The sequence below is a fragment of the Ammodytes marinus genome, assembly GCF_949987685.1.
Source record: "Ammodytes marinus genome assembly, chromosome: 3".
NCBI lineage: Eukaryota > Metazoa > Chordata > Actinopteri > Uranoscopiformes > Ammodytidae > Ammodytes > Ammodytes marinus.
The window spans coordinates 28,621,531-28,641,691 of NC_137232.1; positions in this window are offsets into that span (position 1 = coordinate 28,621,531).

Below are 20,161 nucleotides of genomic sequence, written 5' to 3' on the forward strand. Positions count from 1 at the left end.
TATGGCCCGCTGCCCCAAACAGCACAGCTGTTTGGCCCTGCTGCAGCAGTTTAGCACTAAGGCCAAAACACAGGTCCAGTAGGCTGTTTTTCAGTTTAAGAAAAATGTCAACGTGAAAAAGAAACACAATGTACCTGCGAATGTCTTTAACACATACACAGTTTTGGAAATGTTTAGAATTTAGATAGAGGACTAATGTTCCACAATGTACAAAGCAACGTAAAACATGACAATTATACTGATCAAGTAAGACACAAACTATATAAATCACATGAAACAGAATGTATGCACATGGCTGGTTTTACATACTTCACATGCAACCCCATAGCATACACAATAGAGCTGTCTCCTGTCAACAACAAGAAAAAGAAACGAGCCATATTCCCGTGTTGGACCTGTTGCTGGTGTTCTTGGCAGAGGGCAGACTGAGGTTACCCAGGTGGTTCTTCTCCCTTTACTCTGACTGGGCTAATGATCCAAACCAGACATGATCGCTGCTGGGCAGCTTTTCAAATACTTGCCCTGGACAGTGCACCTTCCAGCAGGCTCTGGAACCAAATCCAAACCATTATGATACCACTCATACCTGCTTGTTCCACATCCAAAACCTAGACACAAAGCTGGCTCACACAGATACACTTAAAGCCCCCCCCCCTCTTCCCCCTCACAACCCACCCCCTGTGTGCATCAGTCAAAGAGAGCTTGCTCCACTGATTTAAAGCTGTGCTCAAAAGTGAAAGACAGACGAGAGAGACATGAAGAGTAGAGGATGTCTGCGCAAAACCGACCTGAGACCTGTCACACCTGGCTGTCGCAAAAAAAAAAAGAAATTGTCGGATGATTTCTGTCTCCCCTGACGAAAGCTATCACCTCCTGTCGTCAGCAGCTTACAGCTCTCTCTATGCTGGAATGCGGCCCGTTTGTCAGATTTCAAACCTAAATATTTATCTTAAGGGTCTTACCAAGCTGCATCTGTCTCCTGCATGTAGGCCTACTCTTAACATGACGAGAAAGACAAAGAAGGAGGTCAAATGATTTACCGGTATAACTGTAATGTCACCATTGCAATACACATTTAAACTTATGTGAAGAAAGTGTATAAGGTTGAATCAATGAGTCTTCATGAATGGATCTTTCTTAGTCTGTTGCATTGAAGGATGAGTGCTGCGCATAGGAGAGGATTTTGTGCATGCAGATGATCGTTTGTTACGCATGTGTCTGTTCAACTCATTTTATGCAGAACCCACTATCCCATTGGCAGTGCATGCACGGTTTGCTGTTTACCCAGTGCTGTGTATGCTTTCTAGCCATTTATTTTTCACGATCACTTCCCCAGTGCCGCTCAGAGTCGGCACCAGCGCTAGCATTTATAGTTTAATTTGGTTTATGGAAACATGACGGGAGAGATTGGGCTTGCATTTCTTAGTATACTGTGTTCCTAAGTTATCAATGCCACTGAGGTATAGGAAGCCAAATGCATTATGGGGTCGCTTGTTTATGCCTTGGGTCAAATTGCACTTGTATTTACCTTTTTATGGGACAAAATAAAAGATCAACAATGACAGGGTTTTGAAATCAAACAGTATGTATTTTAGGTAACGTGCACACGACATCTATGCTTCGGATCAAGTCTTAATTAGTAGCATAACATTCAAATGAAATAATGGACAGTACTGTGGCTGTGCAAAATTAAATATTAAAGTGCTTAATTGAATACACGTGGCAGCTAGCAGCACGAAGCTCTGACATTAATTTGTATAATACATTCAGTAAATCTCTCCTCGTATCACTTAAACCAGTCACAGTCACCACGACTGGTGAATGGTACTGAAGGAAAGGGCTTTTTGTGGTGAAACAGTGCATGTACACCATCAATCTCCGATGATGGTTACATGAAATCCTCCATGTGAGAATGTTTCCAGTGCGCGTGTCTGTCTTTTAATTGAAAAGATCAGTGAAGGAAAACTGGTATTTGAATGACACTGAATTAAAGCCTGACCAGCCACCCGCTGGCTTTCTAAGGAAAAAATGTTGTATAGCGTTTTTAATATCAAGGACATTAATAGTTGTAAGAATCTAGCATGAGAGGGCACAATATAAAAAAGTCTGGACGACATTATTGCAAAAAACTTCAGTCGTGATCCTCTAATAGTCTCTATTCTTTTTGATTTAAGACTTAATGGATGTTCTGCTATAAAGGGGGATGAAACACTACTATATCTATCCCCACTGCACTAAATTAAGATCCTCTTCATAGAGAATCCCTGTGACGCACAGGAGACCAACTCAGTGGTTCCATTACGTAGAAAAGTTGTGAAATATGACCAGTTTCTTTTCCCAGGGGGCCATGTAGCCCAACCTAAGACACACACAGATGCCTGGGGATATATCCATGTTCTATTGTCCTTCATGGTCGGGCTGACTTGAGCCAGAGATAGATCTTAAAGTGTATTCGCAAATATGACCCTTCTCATGGAAGGGGCAGAGCGAGAGAGTTTATGGTGTCTTCTTAATGTCCTCTGTGATGTTACACAAGCATGAACATGTTCCTTGGGCCAGGCTACTGATGCAACAGAATGTAAAGTGTTATCAGAAGTTCAATGATATTTTGGTAACATGGAACTTGATCATACCCTTGATTGACAATATGATAATGAAAAGTAATGGTTCTTCCACTTTGTGGTTGTATTGATAGTTTCTGTTGTCATATTGGTGAAACAAAATGTGAATAGTGTGCAGATCCAAAATCAAATGGGTACAGATGTAGGACAAACAATAGCATTACAATAAAAAATGCAACCAGGTCAAAACATTGCGTTAATTAAAGTTGTGGAAGTTGTGTGTGTGTCTGTTGCTGCTGCTAAAAATATCTCAAATGAGATGCCCCGACTTTGGCAGACAATCTGTCTTTTTACTTATCATGCACGACAGAGAGCGGTATCTAAGAGCTTTTTCCACACACTGCAACAAAAATAATCAATCAAATCAGATAGCTGCATAAAAAGTCGTTAAAAAAGCCAGCCAAGCTTTTCAGGGATGTTTTGCTCTCTAGCGTTAGTGACTTTGGACACGCTTTAGTTTGGTACCAAAAGTCTTGGCACTGTTCTTCTTTCCTCCCACAAACATCAGCTGTTTGTCATCAAGATGAAAAAAAACAAGTGACAGAGAAGCACTGGAATTTAAACACACTGGTGCAAAAGTTCTGAATAGGATTTAGACTCTTTTTCCTTTGTAATCCATTGCGAGCAATGACACAAGTTCTGTATGGTCTAGTGTCTTCAGTGGCATACATACAGTATATTAACATTCTTATTCATCACAACACAAATGAAAGATAATAGAGGCTGTTTGACTATTCCCTGGCTGCCACAGAGAAAACTGTATCTTCTTAGCTCCATAGCACCTATGGGGTCTCAAGGTTGCTCACACTGCCAATGCCTCCCCCGTTTCTCCCCTCCTCTCATTCATTGAATTGGTGTGTCTGAGATGTGTTGAACCACATGTCTTGGCAGGTGCGCTGACTGTATTATCCAGGCTTTGCGAAGGGCAGATTCCAGGCCGTCCCCTGCTTTGCCTGGCAATTTGCATTTTTATTGCCGTTGTCGCATCCTCAGTTAATACACCATTGACTCCTGGAGCCACCCCTGGACCTAACGGCGTCACCTTGCTATCCCACCTGAAATGAGACTGGCTCACTGCTCCCCCCTCCCCCTCCTCCCCGAATCTGCATTGGCTGAAAGCTCAGGTATACCAGTCGACCTGGCATTCTAGAGACGGAAATGGAAGTGTCCTCTCATGTTAATGTGGACTTTCCATTAGGAAAGATGATTGATTTGTGCTGTGGCCGATGCCGTGAATAGGCAATAGACTGGCACAATGAAAAGAGTGAGATGGGGCTTTGTGTGCAGGTGAGGCCGGGTGTGTGAACCAGAGTGTGACTGAATCAGGGTGCTGATGGTGGAGGGAGGGAAAGAGGGGAGAGGTGAGAGGGGAGGAGAGGGGTTTTGGGCAATGGAGGGAAGGAGATAGAGAGATGAGAAATGGAATGAAAGGTTGAATACGGGAGGGTGAAGGTTAAGGGGTGTAAAGGAGAAAAAGTGGAGTGTTCAGAAGTGTGAAGGGATGGGGAGATGGCAAAGGTGTGGAGGCTCTCCACTGCATTCATTTCAATCAAAAGTCTCCAACCTAGATGAAAGACGACAGCCACAAAGAGAGAGGGTTTTAAATTGTCTTTATTTTCTTACAAATATTACGAGAAAGTGTCTTTTGTTAAGCAATTGAATAACTAACTACTGTAACCATTTGAAAGCCTGAGATGAATAGGTCTATATATATACTGTATATATACCGGGCATACAGAAACATTATCACAGTGTTTGTACATGCACTAAAAGAGAGAAAGAGAGAGAGAGAGAGAGAGAGAGAGAGAGAGAGAGAGTTCAGCTGGACTAAAACAGGTTTTGGTCACTGTCCAGTTGAACAAGCAAATGTTTTTGCTTTACTTTCACCGTGAGTCAACTGGGATTCAGAAACTTTCCCAGGACATCTGCTCCCGACGCCCACGTTTGAATCTCCGTCCAATAGGAGTGTGTCTTCCAGCCCTAAGAGCAGTGAGTTCTGCTCAGCCATTGGCTGCCCAGGCCATGGCCCAGAAAGAGAAGGCTGAGCCCTGAGAATTTTCCGAAACATTTTCTCCTCTGTCTTGGCTGTTGCCAACATCTGCTTCAAATCAAATTTAGTGAAAAGGCTGCTTCTCTTTCTCCCTGCTGTCTAGGTTACACACACACACACGCATACACACACTCACACAAATGTACACACACGCACACACACACACACACACACACACACACACACACACACACACACACACACACACACACACACACACACACACACACACACACATACACACACACGCACGCAAGCACACAGACACACATCCACACGCACCCAAGCACACAAACACACACACACAGAAACACACACACACGTACAATAAATACACATACATAGACACACACTTAAAAAACACAGCATTTTTTTCTATAGCTTTCGTGTCGGACAAGTTTACATTTAAAGTGACATTCAACATGCATTATGTATATTATCTTACATATACAACTGTATTCAATGCTTTTGTTTGTGTCCTTTTACATGACAGACTTAACACGCATGGAAGTATAAACATTTGACCGCAGGGAATTATACATTCTGATTCATGAATGGATTCATGAATCAGATCTGACTGGGCTAACTGGGAGTAAAAAAGGGCAGGAATGGGTGAAGAGAGAAAATATTTTCACAGGAACACACACTCAAGCACACATTGGACATCCTTGTAACTGCTGCCCGCAGCACTTCATCCCACCCTTTCCATGAGAAAATAGTACCAAGGGTCAACTTCCATGACCACAAGCGTCAGTTTCTGTGATTCTTTTTTTTCCCTCTAACTTTACTTTATTTCTTTCTCTAATTCACAGCTCCAAACAGAGACCTCCTGTGTGGCCATTACTTTTTGCTTCTGTTGCGTGACTTTCAACTGCAACACGTCAACAAACTGCAGAAAAGCCTGCTTATTATAGCAGGTACTTTCCACAGATATTCAAAAATAAGCGGTGGGTGATTCATTTTAGCCGAAAAAGAAACACACAGTGTAAGCGAAATGATACTCCGGTTCTTGGCAATAGCTGTCTATTATCAGTAAGGCTGACAGTGTTGTTTCTGCCAGCAAACTGCTTAATAAGCTTTGGCCCCCACCAGCTAAACAATCATGGGACAAATAACTCGGAGGTTAGAAGGTTGGTCAAGTTCTGTGTAAGAGGGGGCATTTCTCACAGACAGCAATAAGTAAAACAAGAAAAGTGCCAGCTATTCTAAAAAAATATATGATGCAACACTACTCAGGATATTTTGAACTGCACATCACCCCTAACTATTATAAATACTCGACAACTATCAGTGGTGTCTAAAGCCACACTCTAAACCTATTGCTAATTAACTAATTGGGGCTTCCAGACCACATAAAGATAATACCAGTGGCTGCTTTTTAGATGGATTTTGAGCTTCCTCCCCATTGACCTTTGACCTTTAACACCACTGGCTTTGTGGCCCTGCTCCTGCTGGGCAAAGGGCCTGATTTACAGTGCATTAGTGCTGACTGGTCTTCAAGAGTAATCCTAGGTCAGACCCAGTAAATAAATCTGTGGTGTGCCACTCCAGGAGACCGTAAGACCAACCTAGATCTTGTTGCTGCTAAAAAAAAAAAAAAAAAAATGTTTCTTTCTTTTTTTTTATTTGTTTCTCTTCTGTCCTTCCCTGCAAAACCATTTTTTAAAGGCAGTTTACGGCGCTGTCGGCAACGACACACTTATATATAAAAAATATATACAACAATAAATACACATAATTTACAGAGTCCAAGCATACTATGTCATTAAATGTTGAAATTAAACCACTTGTTGTGAGAGAGGAGATGGTTACAAACTGTTCAATAAAAGATGTGCTAAGATCAACAATGCATTTATAGAGAATACATTCCAATAAAGCTCATTTCACAGTTGTGGAAGGAGAGATGTCACATCACAGCTGACTGCCTGCTCCATATAATTGCATATAATTGTATCATTTACAAATCATGTTTCAGTCAGCCTTTTCCAATGACTGTCAGTTTTCTCTTTAGCTTGCCTTACAATAACTCACTGGCAATTATTTTAGCCCGTAGCAGACGTTTTGTAAGTGAATGCAAAGAGGTTGACGATGGAGTATAAATAGGGAAGGGAAAGAGGAAAGATATAGGTTAACAGAAGTCAGTGAATGTCATCGGATATAAATCAGCTATCGAGGACTTCCACATAATACCTTCATTTGTAAAAACAATATTTTAGTTCAAGCCTTTTATCCCAAGAATTTTACATTCCAAAAGATACTATGTGACATTTTTCTAGTAAGTTATTTATTTTTACAACCATTGGTACAGCTTTCATTTTTCATCTGTTAGTTATAACAATTGTAGAATGTGTGTCGATGTGAGCATTTCCGCTATTTGTTTGACAATTTGGCCCTATTTAGCCTTCAGTCTGGGTGTGCTTTTGTCTGCAGGCTGTCTGCTCCACTGCCAACCTTCTGTTACACTTGTTTCTTCTGACACATCTCACTGGGCCTAGCACAGCAATCATGCAACACACACACACACACACACACACACACACACACACACACACACACACACACACACACACACACACACACACACACACACACACACACACACACAAAAAAACATTAAATGTGGTCATGCAAATATGCTTTAATTAGAGGTAGAGCGGAGGAGGCTGTGGAAAGCCAAATCTCAGCACCTGCTGTCCCAGTCTTTGCAGCGAGTCATGAGAACTGGCTGATGATGTGCTTTGTGATACGTTGCATGCTCTGTTTTGGCTTCACCTTGGTGAGGAGGTGGCTGAGTAATTGCCTCATAAAGATGAGCTCAGATCGTGATTTGAACAAAAATGAATTGGAACGTTACCATGGGAGGCTTGAAATAAATAAATAACAGTTTGGGTTTGTAATCGAAATTCCGTGTTCTTTGAGTGCTTTGGAAAAAATCCAGTGGAACTCTTTCTGATTAGAAAAAATCTAGAGAGCAGCTAAATAGCTTGTCCCCATGAGGAATGTAAGCACAGCCCCTTTCTGCAAAGAACCGCAGTGAGTGGAGTAAGCTGTTCAGACCTTTGGCACTTCAGAGGTTAAGGTTTTGTGGGAAAGGACAGAAACACCCCGGGTTTGTGTGAAAGCATATGTATACAACATGAATGAGCTATTTTTGTTGCAATAACACAGAGAGTACATTTGCCCCGATCTTAAGCTAGGAGCTATAATAGCATAGAACAGATGCAGGCAGAGAGAGAAGTGAGTATAGGGCAGATCCCCTGGTACTCAGGGAGAAGGCCGCTGAGACCAAGGGAGTCACCATGGAAGTCTAAAGGTCAGGAGAGGGGCATTTTGATAGAATGATGACTGAACACAAAGGTAGAATTGAATTCAAATACATACTTTGTACTGTATGTACTACACAAGTGAATACTTTGGAGCTTTTGAATTATTATTTTTTTTAATTTGTTTTTGCCATGTTAGTGGAACGGCTTTAGGGTGACAAAGTTGGTCTTTATAACTACTACATTGATCGCTAAAGCTGAGGTTGCCAACATGTTTAGCTAAAATGGCGAATAGGGTAAATAATGACCCTGGTTAACATCAGAGTCTCAGCATTACGACTGTACACATGATGTCAGCATGTTGATGTTAGTATTTAGCTCCAAGCACCAGTCTCAGAGAAATGCAAGCGTATACTCCTAATCTTGTTTCTTACTGTTTATTGGTTAAGCTTTTTATGGGCATGAGTACAGTTTTTTCTTTTTATATAATAATCGAGAAAATTAAGTCAGGCCGGCTTTTGTTGAACCGTAAAAAGAAAACTTTCCCAAGCTGATAATGCCTGTGATGAATTATAAGTTGTGCCAAAGCATGGGCGGTCTGATTGTGTTCCAGTGGGTGACTCGTTACAATGGAAAAAAACGTAATCCTTTGAAATTTGAGTCAGCCTTTTGACTTAATCTCACCAAAGCAGCTGTACTGTCCTGGTACCTGCGGTTTGTCACAGAGCTCACCTGTGCAGCACCATGGTCAGTTCCACCACCGCTCTCCCAACACACTATTATGAACCTGACTTACAGCAGCTACTGGCCTGAGCTGTGCAGATCAGACTGTAGAAAAGACATGGTTCAGTGGCATCAGACTCAAGTACTAATGCTTCTATTTCTTTGGAAATGTAATTGTGTTTGGCAGCTGAAAGAAACCAAAGTAAATGAGGTACAAAAAGCAGCCAGTCTGAGATTGTATAACAAAAACAGAGATTCCCTGGGAATCCTGGGTAGAATACTTTTTTTTTTATCAAGTTTGTGCTAAACTAACTCTGGGAAAAACCAGAGAGTGAGGTAATGATATAATGTTGACTGTGTTTGGTTTTCATTTGTCAACAATAGCAATCATTTAGATTCAATTGCATGAATGGTCTCCCATAGTGGATGTGTGTGTGTGTGTGTGTGTGTGTGTGTGTGTGTGTGTGTGTGTGTGTGTGTGTGTGTGTGTGTGTGTGTGTGTGTGCGCTGTGTGTTGATTACACAACAATCGTGGGACAAGAAGTTTTTTCCATCTCAAAAATCAAGGTCTCGCCATGACCTTTCCAAAAGTTGTCTCACTGCCTTTGCACTCCTTTCCTTTTTAGAGACATAAAGATAATGCAATTCTTATAAAAATGATTACATCCACCCGGTATAAGTCACCATCATCTCAAAACATGATTTTTGATGCAAAGTACATGCCTATGTTTCTTGTGCCAAGCAGGCCCCAGGAACGCCCGCTACAGTACATGCTATATCAGGAAGTACTTAAAGGTCTGGCTGTGTTAGTGTGCTTTCTTCAGAATATCTACTGTGTTTGTTAGAATAATACTCATTCTAATTCAAGACACAATGAGTGATTTTGTCTTGAGGTGCCATCCAAGTATATGTTTAGTGGTTTCAGCAGAATATGTATCCCTTAATAATGACCACAGGACAACATCATGGGCTGTAAATAACCTGAAAACCCATATAGTCAACAGCATCTCACCTCTGTTTACATGAACTGGCTGAAAACAAATCTAATCATGTGTTTCTTGTGAGGTTTTCCCACAATAAAACAATATACAGTATTTGCTCATATCCCCTTATTCTTTCACTGTGTGAGAGTACAAAGTCATATGAGGATGTGCTAAGGAGCTCTTGTTCACAAAACCACAAACCATTCCCCCTAAGCTCCACCCCGTAATCACACACACACACACACACACACACACACACACACACACACACACACACACACACACACACACACACACACACACACACACACACACGCACGCACACACTGTTGCAAATCCTTGCTTATTGCTGACTCCCCCCCACCCATAATCTGACAGTGCATGCATCTCAAGAGGGGAAAAAAGGAAGCCAAAAAAAAGATATGTAAGTTCTCTCCGGCCTGAGTGCGTCCCCGTCTTAAGTATCAACAGGGCTCTGCTTGTGACTTAACGTTAATGTAAAGCAGATACAGGTTGGTCTGGCGCCAGCTGATCACTGCTTCGCTGAGACAATGAAGCCTAAAGATGACAGGAGAGAATATAACGCCATGTTTTAGATGGAGGAGGAATGGAGGGAGGACAGTGGCCGTTCACACGCTGTGCTCCTCAGGTCACAGAGTTTCCCATGCAAAGATCCGCTGCTCCCTCGCATATGGGCGCTGACTCAGTGCAATCGGTTGGCTTGCAAATGAATAAGACTATCAGCTGCTAAGAGATGGGGTGTGCTTGTGAACATATAGCAGTCATGATTTATGCTGCTTCAATTAAGAAAAAAATCATTGGACTTGGAACTTCAGGGGTGTTTTTGCTCTGCTTGTTCTCCTCTTCTCCCATCATGAAAGCATTGAGACAGAGGAGGTGTAAGCTGTGGAACCATATCAATTCCCATGGCAAGAACTTGCTGCTGGAGATATTCAATAACTTTTAAAAATAAGAAGGTCAATGATCGCTCTGTATGTTCGTCTTCCCCTCACATTTTGGCACTCTTACCCATCTGCAGTCGTGTAAAGTTGTTTCTATCTGTGCGTATGTGTTTGCGTGCGTGTGCGTGTGCTCAGCTTGTTCTAGGATTTGACACTACACAGGCCTCGCTGCTCTTTATCAGTTTAACACACAGGGACTAGCCAAAGATTACTCACCGAGCCACCATGCAGTCCCTCTCGCTACACACACACACACACACATGGAGATTGTGTAATTCTCAAATTTAAGCAGCTGGATAGGAGTCATTACATGTAGAGTAGTTTCTTTATAGTGGTAATGATTATAACAGTCGCTTGTTGCATAAGTGGGAACAAACCAAAAAAAAAATCCCCAAAAGAAACAATAGTGAGACAAAAAAAAATAAATGAAGAGATTTGAGCCGAGGATTAAAAACAACTGTTGGGAAGCTGTGTCAATCAATAGCCCTCTCTCTCGTGACTGTTTCAGTGCAAAGCCCAACAGATGTTTACACAGATCGTTTTAAGTGGTAACAAGAAGTCACGACTCACTGGCTCAGTTCAACCTCGCTGACTCCCATCGCAACTTGTGTGGCACATTCTGTTTGGGGTCTGTCTGTCGAGTCAAGGTGAAACAACATCGCAAAAAAAGAAAAAGAAAAAAAAGACATTACACTCATGAAGCAAGCTGTATCTTTAACAAGCTTGGCCTCGCTTGGTGTGTTCTTCGCTGCTGCCGAGAGAGAGAGGGGCCGTAACTACTTCTGTGACAGGTTTTTTTGGAGAGTCTGGGCCGGCTGCCTGAACAGCGCGCTCAGTGGGACACCCTCCCAGGCTTTTCCCACATCACTTGGGGCCGAAGGGACCAGTGGCCGAGGCGAGAGGTGGGCTCTTATGGTTCCACATGCAAAATCTTTCTGCTGCTGGGGCTGTGGCTGGGAAAGGCTATGGCCCACTGTTCTCACCATCTCCCCCCTGCTGTAGTCACTAACCCCGCAGAGAGAGAGAGACAGAGAGAGAGAGATGGACAGAGAGGGGAAGAGATACCCAAGGCAAAACTGTGGTCAAGGGAATCAGCTGACTTAGCTTAGCTATATTTTGGGGACTGCTTGTCAGGTGATATCAAATTGAAACAAAGCAGATCAGAATAGTTCCTGGCAAAAGAAAGTGACACTGGCTGCTATTGAATTTTTTGGGGATTTTTTTTTTTTATTGTGATCATGGAGAGATAGCAACATAATTATGTTAAAATCAATGTTTAAGAAAGTTAGTTTCCTCAATCAAATAAATACAATTGTGTAAAAAAAAAAAAAAAAATGGGACAAGCTGAATACAAATCTGGTATTTCATTATCTATGTTCATTGTCTGTTTACCTCAGATTTGCAATGCACTAACATTGCTTCTGCTATAGGGCTGGTTGCCTTCTGTATTTACACTATATCTATTTATAACTGTTTCTATGTATCTCTGATCATATTCAACCCTTCGACATATTGTGTCTTTTAAGACTACATTGCAAACATGAATGTTCCTTATACTACATATATCACATTCATTTAACTGTATATACTTTTTATTTATTTATGTCCATAGTGTATATTCCACAGTTATTTAACTGGCATATCATGGCTGCTTTATTATATCTTCACTGTACATGTTCTGTATGTTGTTTTGTATGTGCCACTGTAACATCCTTTCCTTCTATAGTTACCAATTGGTTTATTCTACATATAGGGGAGAACGGGGTAATGTGAGACACTTTTTACATTTGCTCCCCTCTAAGGGAGCTAAAATTATTTATCAGTCAAATTTACACATTTCCCATTAATTCACGATGTTTCCTAGAAAAGGGCATTAGCAGAATTTATTCATGAATAAGGGCAGTGAAAATATGATTGTTTAAAAAAAGGTTGTCTTGTGTCTCAGTTTACCCCAGCTGTGGGGTAAACTGAGACAGACCAGATAAATCAAGGGGGTAAACTGATCCACTTACTTTTTCCACTCTGAAACTACCATAACAACACATGTTGTAACAGTTAGAACCCTGACAGATAGATTAAAAACCAAATATTCCAAAACTAATGTCGGACTAGAAACAGAATCATGGGGTCTGGTCAATTAAGAAAATTTTTTCTAAACACTTGAAAGTAACTGATCAAATACACCATATAATTCATATTCAATAATTAACATTCAAATGACAGATAGAACCAGTTAGATTAAAACACAGCCTGGGACTCAGAACACAGGACTAGACCCAGCTGTCATTTTCCATCTTTTGAGTCTTTGATTAACATTTTTCTACATTTGTTTTATTGGGATCATTCATTGAATAAAGACATATTACTTAGAGTCTATTGATGTTAAAGGTCACTTTCCTGTCCCCCACATGCAAATATGTGTTCCAATGCCTAGATACAGGGGGTGTCTCACATTACCCGATGGCTCACATTCCCCCGTTCTCCCCTACTGTACATACATCAATCTATCATTACATGCAATACAACTGCACTTAGTTTCATCGTCACTTAATGTGTGCAATGACGATCACGCTGTGTCATCCAAGACAATCTGATAGTACTAGTTTGTGATCAATGACATGACTCAATGCTTTAAACCATGTACAACTCCAGTTAAAGTTGTAAATACTTGTGAAAAATCCACAGGGACCAGTGCATAATCTTGAAATACGCCTGAAAGTAAAAAATCAACGGGTGTGCAAAGTAAATAAAGCCACAACAGCACTTTCAGTTTCTGAACACTCAGTCAGCCCTCCCATTAGTGGTTGGCAGTGGTAGCACAGATAAGGCCTGGTGAACATGGAGGGATGGCTCTGTTTTTAGGGTCATCGACCAGGCAACCATTAGCAACTTGCTTTACAAGTTGTAAACATGGTGCATAATGGGGTAGTCACACATGCATATCAGCACACACATGCATACCTCCATCCACACATACACACACACACACACACACACACACACACACACACACACACACACACACACACACACACACACACACACACACACACACACACACACACACAATTTGCTGATTTGACAAACCTCTCTGGTCTCCTTTTGGCTGCTATCCTCAACAGTGCTCTCTCTCTCTCTTTCTCTCTCTCTCTCTCACACACACACACACACACACACACACACACGCGCGCACGCTCCCTCGCTAAAAGAAGCAAATACAGGAAACCACTTTTATCAGAAACTCCTCCCCAGAAGTGACTTTTTGCTGCATTTGCAAAGCTGAATGCTTTCCCGCTGCTTGAACTGAAATATCAGTGCTGTGACTCCCCAGCACCACAATCCTCCCCGAACCAACTGTTCTGCAGAAGAAAACAAACCTGTGTTTTGTTTCCATCGAATTCATCGTTCACACACACACACACACACACACACACACACACACACACCTACACACACACACACACACACACACACACACACACACACACACACACACACACACACACACACACACACACACACACTTCTCTATTACAGTAGATAGTTAAATTATTTAGAAATGTGGAAACATATGGCTGTGGGAACATGGAGCTTTGGGAACATAGACCCGCTCCCGAAAAAACAGGGCCCACAATATAGATATTTGTCCATAAGAATGAATATTTTTGACAAAACTATCACGTATTGACCAGTTAAGCTTTCTATTATGTGTTCATGTGTTAACTCGTTTTAACTCACATTATAACATGATACGTTCTTATCACAGTATAACAAAATCAATCATTATCGCCTCATACCATGAGACTTATAGTTTGCTCAGCGCCAGTGACTGCACTCAGCCCTTCAGGAGTCCCTTCTTTGTTGTAAAAAATCCACACACACACTCCAAACCCCTACTGATTTCTTATATGAAGCTTGCCAGGGCAAAGATCCCGTTGCAATTTTCAGAATGCAGATTGATCCTATTTTGGCTGAGGCCAGATGTCTCAAAACCAGTTTAGGCTTTTCAATGAAATTACATAACACACTATTCATGTTGTCGCGTAGTTCACACCTTGTTAAATATAATAAGGACAACCTTTACAGAAGGACGTCCACTCGAAATTAATTAATTAGAGTTGTGAGTTAATGTTTACAAAAGGGTGATGAATAATGATTACTGTGTTGATAGCAGTGGCTTTGATGTTGAAGAGAGGTTGTACAGCTGGGGCTGGACCTGTGTGAGCAACTGTTGAAATTTCCAACAGGTTTTAAATCATTATTAGACATCAGCTGGGCTTGATCACACATGCACGCCAATGCAATGTTAGTGCTGACACAGAACTTCTTCTGCAAGGCGAAGATACAAATGAAAGACAAACATGAGAGTACAAGATGGTCTCATCTGATAAATCTCATGCTTTTGTTATTCTGAGTTGGTTTAAAGCTATAGTGCGTAACTTTCTGTTATATTTAAGCCATCGCCAAACGAGTTGACACAAACTTCATTAAGCCTTTCAGCTCCACAAAACTCTCTATATTTTCAGTATTGTTGCGTTTACAAACTGGTGTCGCCCCCTGACATTGGCACGGGAGCTCAACAAAAAAATCCCAAGAAGCGCCCAATAAATCTTTCAGTTGTTGATTCTTACTGCTAAGAGAAAAACCTGGACGTACAGCAGAAGGTACAATCCAATGCGCGACCACAGAAACCTTTCCGCATGTAGTGTACATGTGCTGACAGTGTTGATGTTATTACTCAGAATACTTCATCGGGGCAACAGAAGTTATGCACTATAGCTTTAAATAAATACAAAGATTGTTTCACACAAAAGGCCTCACTGCAGCTCTGTATTGCCAAATGACATATGTGTGTTATGAATTAGATGATTCTCCTAATGCTTATGCAAACGATCATTCTGGGAGCAACGGGACACATATGGACGCGAGTGCAGCAGAGATAAGAGTCATCCCCGGGGTCTGCGTGTAGAAGCAGTTTATAAATCACAACATGCAGGCCAGGAAGACATTAATGCAGAGCATCTGTGGGTGTCATCGGGGGAGGGAGGGTGATCTATGTATTTCTGAGCCATGTTTTTTTTATTTACCTGTGAATGAATAAAGAGATGATTTATAAATTCACCTCCTGTGTTCCCCACTATTTCTCTCTCTCCCTCTCTCTCTCTCTCTCTCTCTCTCTCTCTCTCTCTCTCTCTCTCTCTTCTGGGGAATTAATCTGCTGTCTGACACATGCACCGCGGCAGACAGGGAGGCAGACAGCCGGGGAGATAGGCAGAAAGATGATGGAGAACTCTGTGTGTGTGTGTGTGTGTGTGTGTGTGTGTGTGTGTGTGTGTGTGTGTGTGTGTGTGTGTGTGTGTGTGTGTGTGTGTGTGGAGGGGGGTAGTGGTAAAGGGTGGCACGAGTCAAATTGGAAACATATCCCTTCAACATGTCCTATCTGGAGCATTTGCTATCTGTGAAAAGAGGCACAAGGGGCGCGTGACCCCCACGGTTCAAAGGCTCAACTCAAATTCGGTGATGAAACCGTGGCCAACTCCTCCTTACCGGCCTGCCGAGCCAACTGCAAAAAAAATTCCTCTTTCCGAACACCTGCAACCCATCCACAGGACAGAGATGAAGGGTGAAAGAAGCCCTAGGTGGGGGGGGGGGGGGCACAGAAGGCTTCCTGCTGCCTCACTGACATTTGTTATTATTATTATTATTTATTTGAGCAGTCACGACGGGAATACATTTCAAGTGAAACAAAAAAAAAAAGATTATTTTAAAATTAAGATAAGATTGTGGGTTCGGTATCAAGGACAAATGTGGGGGCTTGGCCTCCACAGCCCAATCCTTTACCTCCCTAACACCTTTGAAGAAGAAGGAGTGGTGGTGTGCCTATAAGGCCCATCACCCTGCAGCCTCTATTTTTAACTGGGCCCAGGTGGGATTGGATCCAGATGGGGCACCTGATCACCCCTCAGTCTCTCTCTCCCTCTGTCTCTCTCTCTGTGTCTCTCCTCCGGACTGGATTTATCTCACCCTTTTCGAAGCCAGCCACACTTCATCCCCCCATAGACATGAACAGTGAAGCGCTGGGAATCGAATCAAGCGGTGACACATTGTCTTCATGTGTGCATATGAAAGGAGCGTGATCCCTATATAATGATATGGAAATACAATAACTGGTTGACAAGTGTAAATGTCCTAGATCATGCTTTACCATGCGAAACAAGATATCACCGATGACACCGCGGGGACACGACATTACAGACTATCTTCTCTCTATAACTGGCAACAATAATAATTGTGGCATTTAAATAGCTTGGGGGTTTTGAGGGGTTATGATTCTGTAAAAAAAAGTACAGTGGGAACATACAATTGAATTCAGTCCAAGAAAGAACAAAAAAAAACTGCTTTGTGGTAACTGCAGCTTGACTGCATTATGGGCCCATTCATTTTAAGTGTTAGGGCAAGAGGGGGGTCGTGTCTCGTGATCCAATGGCAGGGTAGAATACCCCAGACCCTCTGGGTTAACCTAACAGGAAACCTGGAGGATACACCCTATTAGGACTGTACTTCCTGCTACTTTGAGGCATGTACAATTTATGAGCCCAGAGGTACGGTGCACCACTGCTGATCTGATGGATTTCCTCTCTCCTTCTCCAAAAAAAAGGCCTGAGCCGGAGCATTTTTATGAAAGAAAAATGATGAGAAAAAAAAGGAAGATAAGGTGAATAAAGGAACCATCTGCGGGGTATACTCTGCGAAAAAAAGCCTTGTGCCAAAAGGTCTGGAAAGAATCACACATCTTGGCAGTACATCCTATAAATGTGCTCTGATCCTTATAATTCAAATGAAACGTTTGGAGGATATTAAATAGATCCCAGTGCCTGAAAAGCCAGTTTAGATCACTGCCAGTGGTGTGAGTACAGTAACTCACCGAGAATAGACACTTACTAGAAATAACTCAAAATTGATAACAGATTTACATAGAGGGGCTTTAGACAGGTTCCAATTTCCTTTGCTACGTTTATAACTTGTACCACGTCTTTGTCATATTGAACCACAAACACTAGGCCTATACGTACAGGATACTTCTTGTTCAAAAGTACAGTATTCTGTCAGTACTTTTCCACGTAGTAGAACTATGTTGTTGATGTGTCTATTTTCTCTGGAATTGGCTTCAAGTAATCTGACAGGAACAGTGACATAACTGCAACTTCACAGTGACGCAATATTGGAAAACCACAATGCCACACACACACACACACACACACACACACACACACACAACCAAACACCTTAAAACTCTGGATTATTACACTGCTTTAAGCATTTGAGTGGACCATATCCTGGCAAAATGGTATAGAGCCAATTGTTTTGTCACTGGATAATTTCAAGCAGCTTTCTTCTTTTGTCATTGCGTGCATTCTGCACAAAAAATTGTTTGTGATCTACAGAGGTAAAAAAAAATTAACCACTGTCTCTGTGTGAGGTTAGGCAGGATTCTGGCTTAGTTTGTGTGTGTGTGTGTGTGTGGGTGAAGAGAAGTGGCACTTACGCATTTGCCAAACCATCAAACAAAGTGCCTGCGATCTGTCTGCCGGCTTCACACACTCATTTCATGATGTAATACGTGCTACAGACATCACCTAGTCTTTGCAGCGCTGCAGCCCTGCGTGACAGACACCTTGTGCTGTGCATTCCAGCAGATGTGATTTTCCGAAACACAGTACAAGTTAACTCGGTTATGTTTTACGTACAAGAAACAGCTTGGTTGTGGGAATTTCGAAAAGGTGTGTGCTCTCTGGGGGAACAAATAGGATCAAATTGAATTTGCTACAAATGGATAAAATGCATGTTATTATGTAAGAATGCTAATAATGTTGATTAAATGTCAAACTTGATTATAGCCTGTTCCTTCACTCCGCAAATGTTGGATCAGGGAGCAGGATTGAAAGACCAACAAAAAAGGTGTACAAATAAGTAAAGCACAGTAGGTATGGGGTAAGGGTGAGATACAGAGTGGTTTAGCAATGAGGAGGGTTAAGGTAGAGATTTGGAGAATAAGTGTATCAGGAAGAGGAGGATTACAGATGGGCAGGCAGTCTCCACTGCTGTCAGAGATGATAGAGTAACTCAGAATTTTGTAAAAAAAAAATCTGATGACAATCTCCTTGACACGATATGATATGTGCATTTGAATGTATCAATAGACTACCACGTAGGTCAACAATAAAGCAAGAACCTGAAGAAAACACATGCTAATTGCATGGATGAAGGATGTTTTTGTTGCTTTTATGGTCATTTTGCAATTTTCTGAATATGTGCTTGCATGTCATGAAGGCCCAGACATGCCATTCAGTATATTTCTCATATGATAACCACACTTCTTAAATTAAACTGTTGTTTGTGGGGCTTGCCACAACAATATACAGACTAAAGACCATGTGTTGCACAATGGAGAATGTAGACGCAAATACAGCGGAACCAAACCTAATCAAAAGGCATGTTTCTTAAACCAACATTAACTGTTTTGAGGCCACTTGGGGCTGCGATACACCAGCTGTAAATTCAACACAGAGACAGTTGCATTTTCACTAATCCAGCAGACACAGAGCAACATTACCATACATGTGGAGTTGTGTTTCAGGCCACCTGGCAAATCTAAGTCCAATATTAATTCTCCTTTTAACTTTTCTTTTTGGTCTCCACCAACTCCAGTGGGACTTATCCAGAAATATCATCTAAACGCTCTGCTACGTGCAGCAGCTAGCCACTCACTTTGTCTGTCTGCCGTTTGGTGCTGGGGAACTAGTGCATGCTGAAAGTTCTGTGTGCTTTTTATTGCTGAAAATAGCCTTCTTCTGTCGCCAAAAACAATTACGATGAGAGCAGTAAAATAACCAGTAATCATCAAACCAAAACCACAAGCTAAAAGACTTTGTGAATCTCTGTAGACATCACTACAGCAGACACCTTTCACATACAAACAAGAGATACATTATCAATGAAAAAAATACTCATACATTTTAATTCATTATCAGAATTCTCAAACTGATTCTCGATACTATATCTTACTTCAAACAGTTTCACCAGATTCTTGCTGTCCTTAATTATCGGGCCATGTCCAGTTTCTCTACACACTCGTATAACCCAAACTGCTGATGCAATTAGGCTCCAGTGACTCACAAAGTAACAAGACTGTGTACGTGACGTGTCTAGACTCAGGAAAATTGTTGTTGAACCTATCAAATATTACATCAGATATAAAAGTAGCGATGGAGTTATTGTTCCTATTTCAGTCTGGAAATACATTTAGTGGAAAGGTGACTTTGGCTGCCGTCCAAACTATCTGTTTAAACAAAACAAAGGACATTATTAGGTTCTGAATGAGTGAATGGAGTCACGTAGGCCTGTTATGGCCAGAAGGCAGTTTGCTGATTATCACATTTGATTGACTAATTTAGCTGCACCTCATTGCAGCAGATACAAAAAAAGTACACTTACATAATGTCCATCGGATAAGAACGTTCTCAATGACAAGCCTTTCCATTTTCGCCCTCTTGAAGGC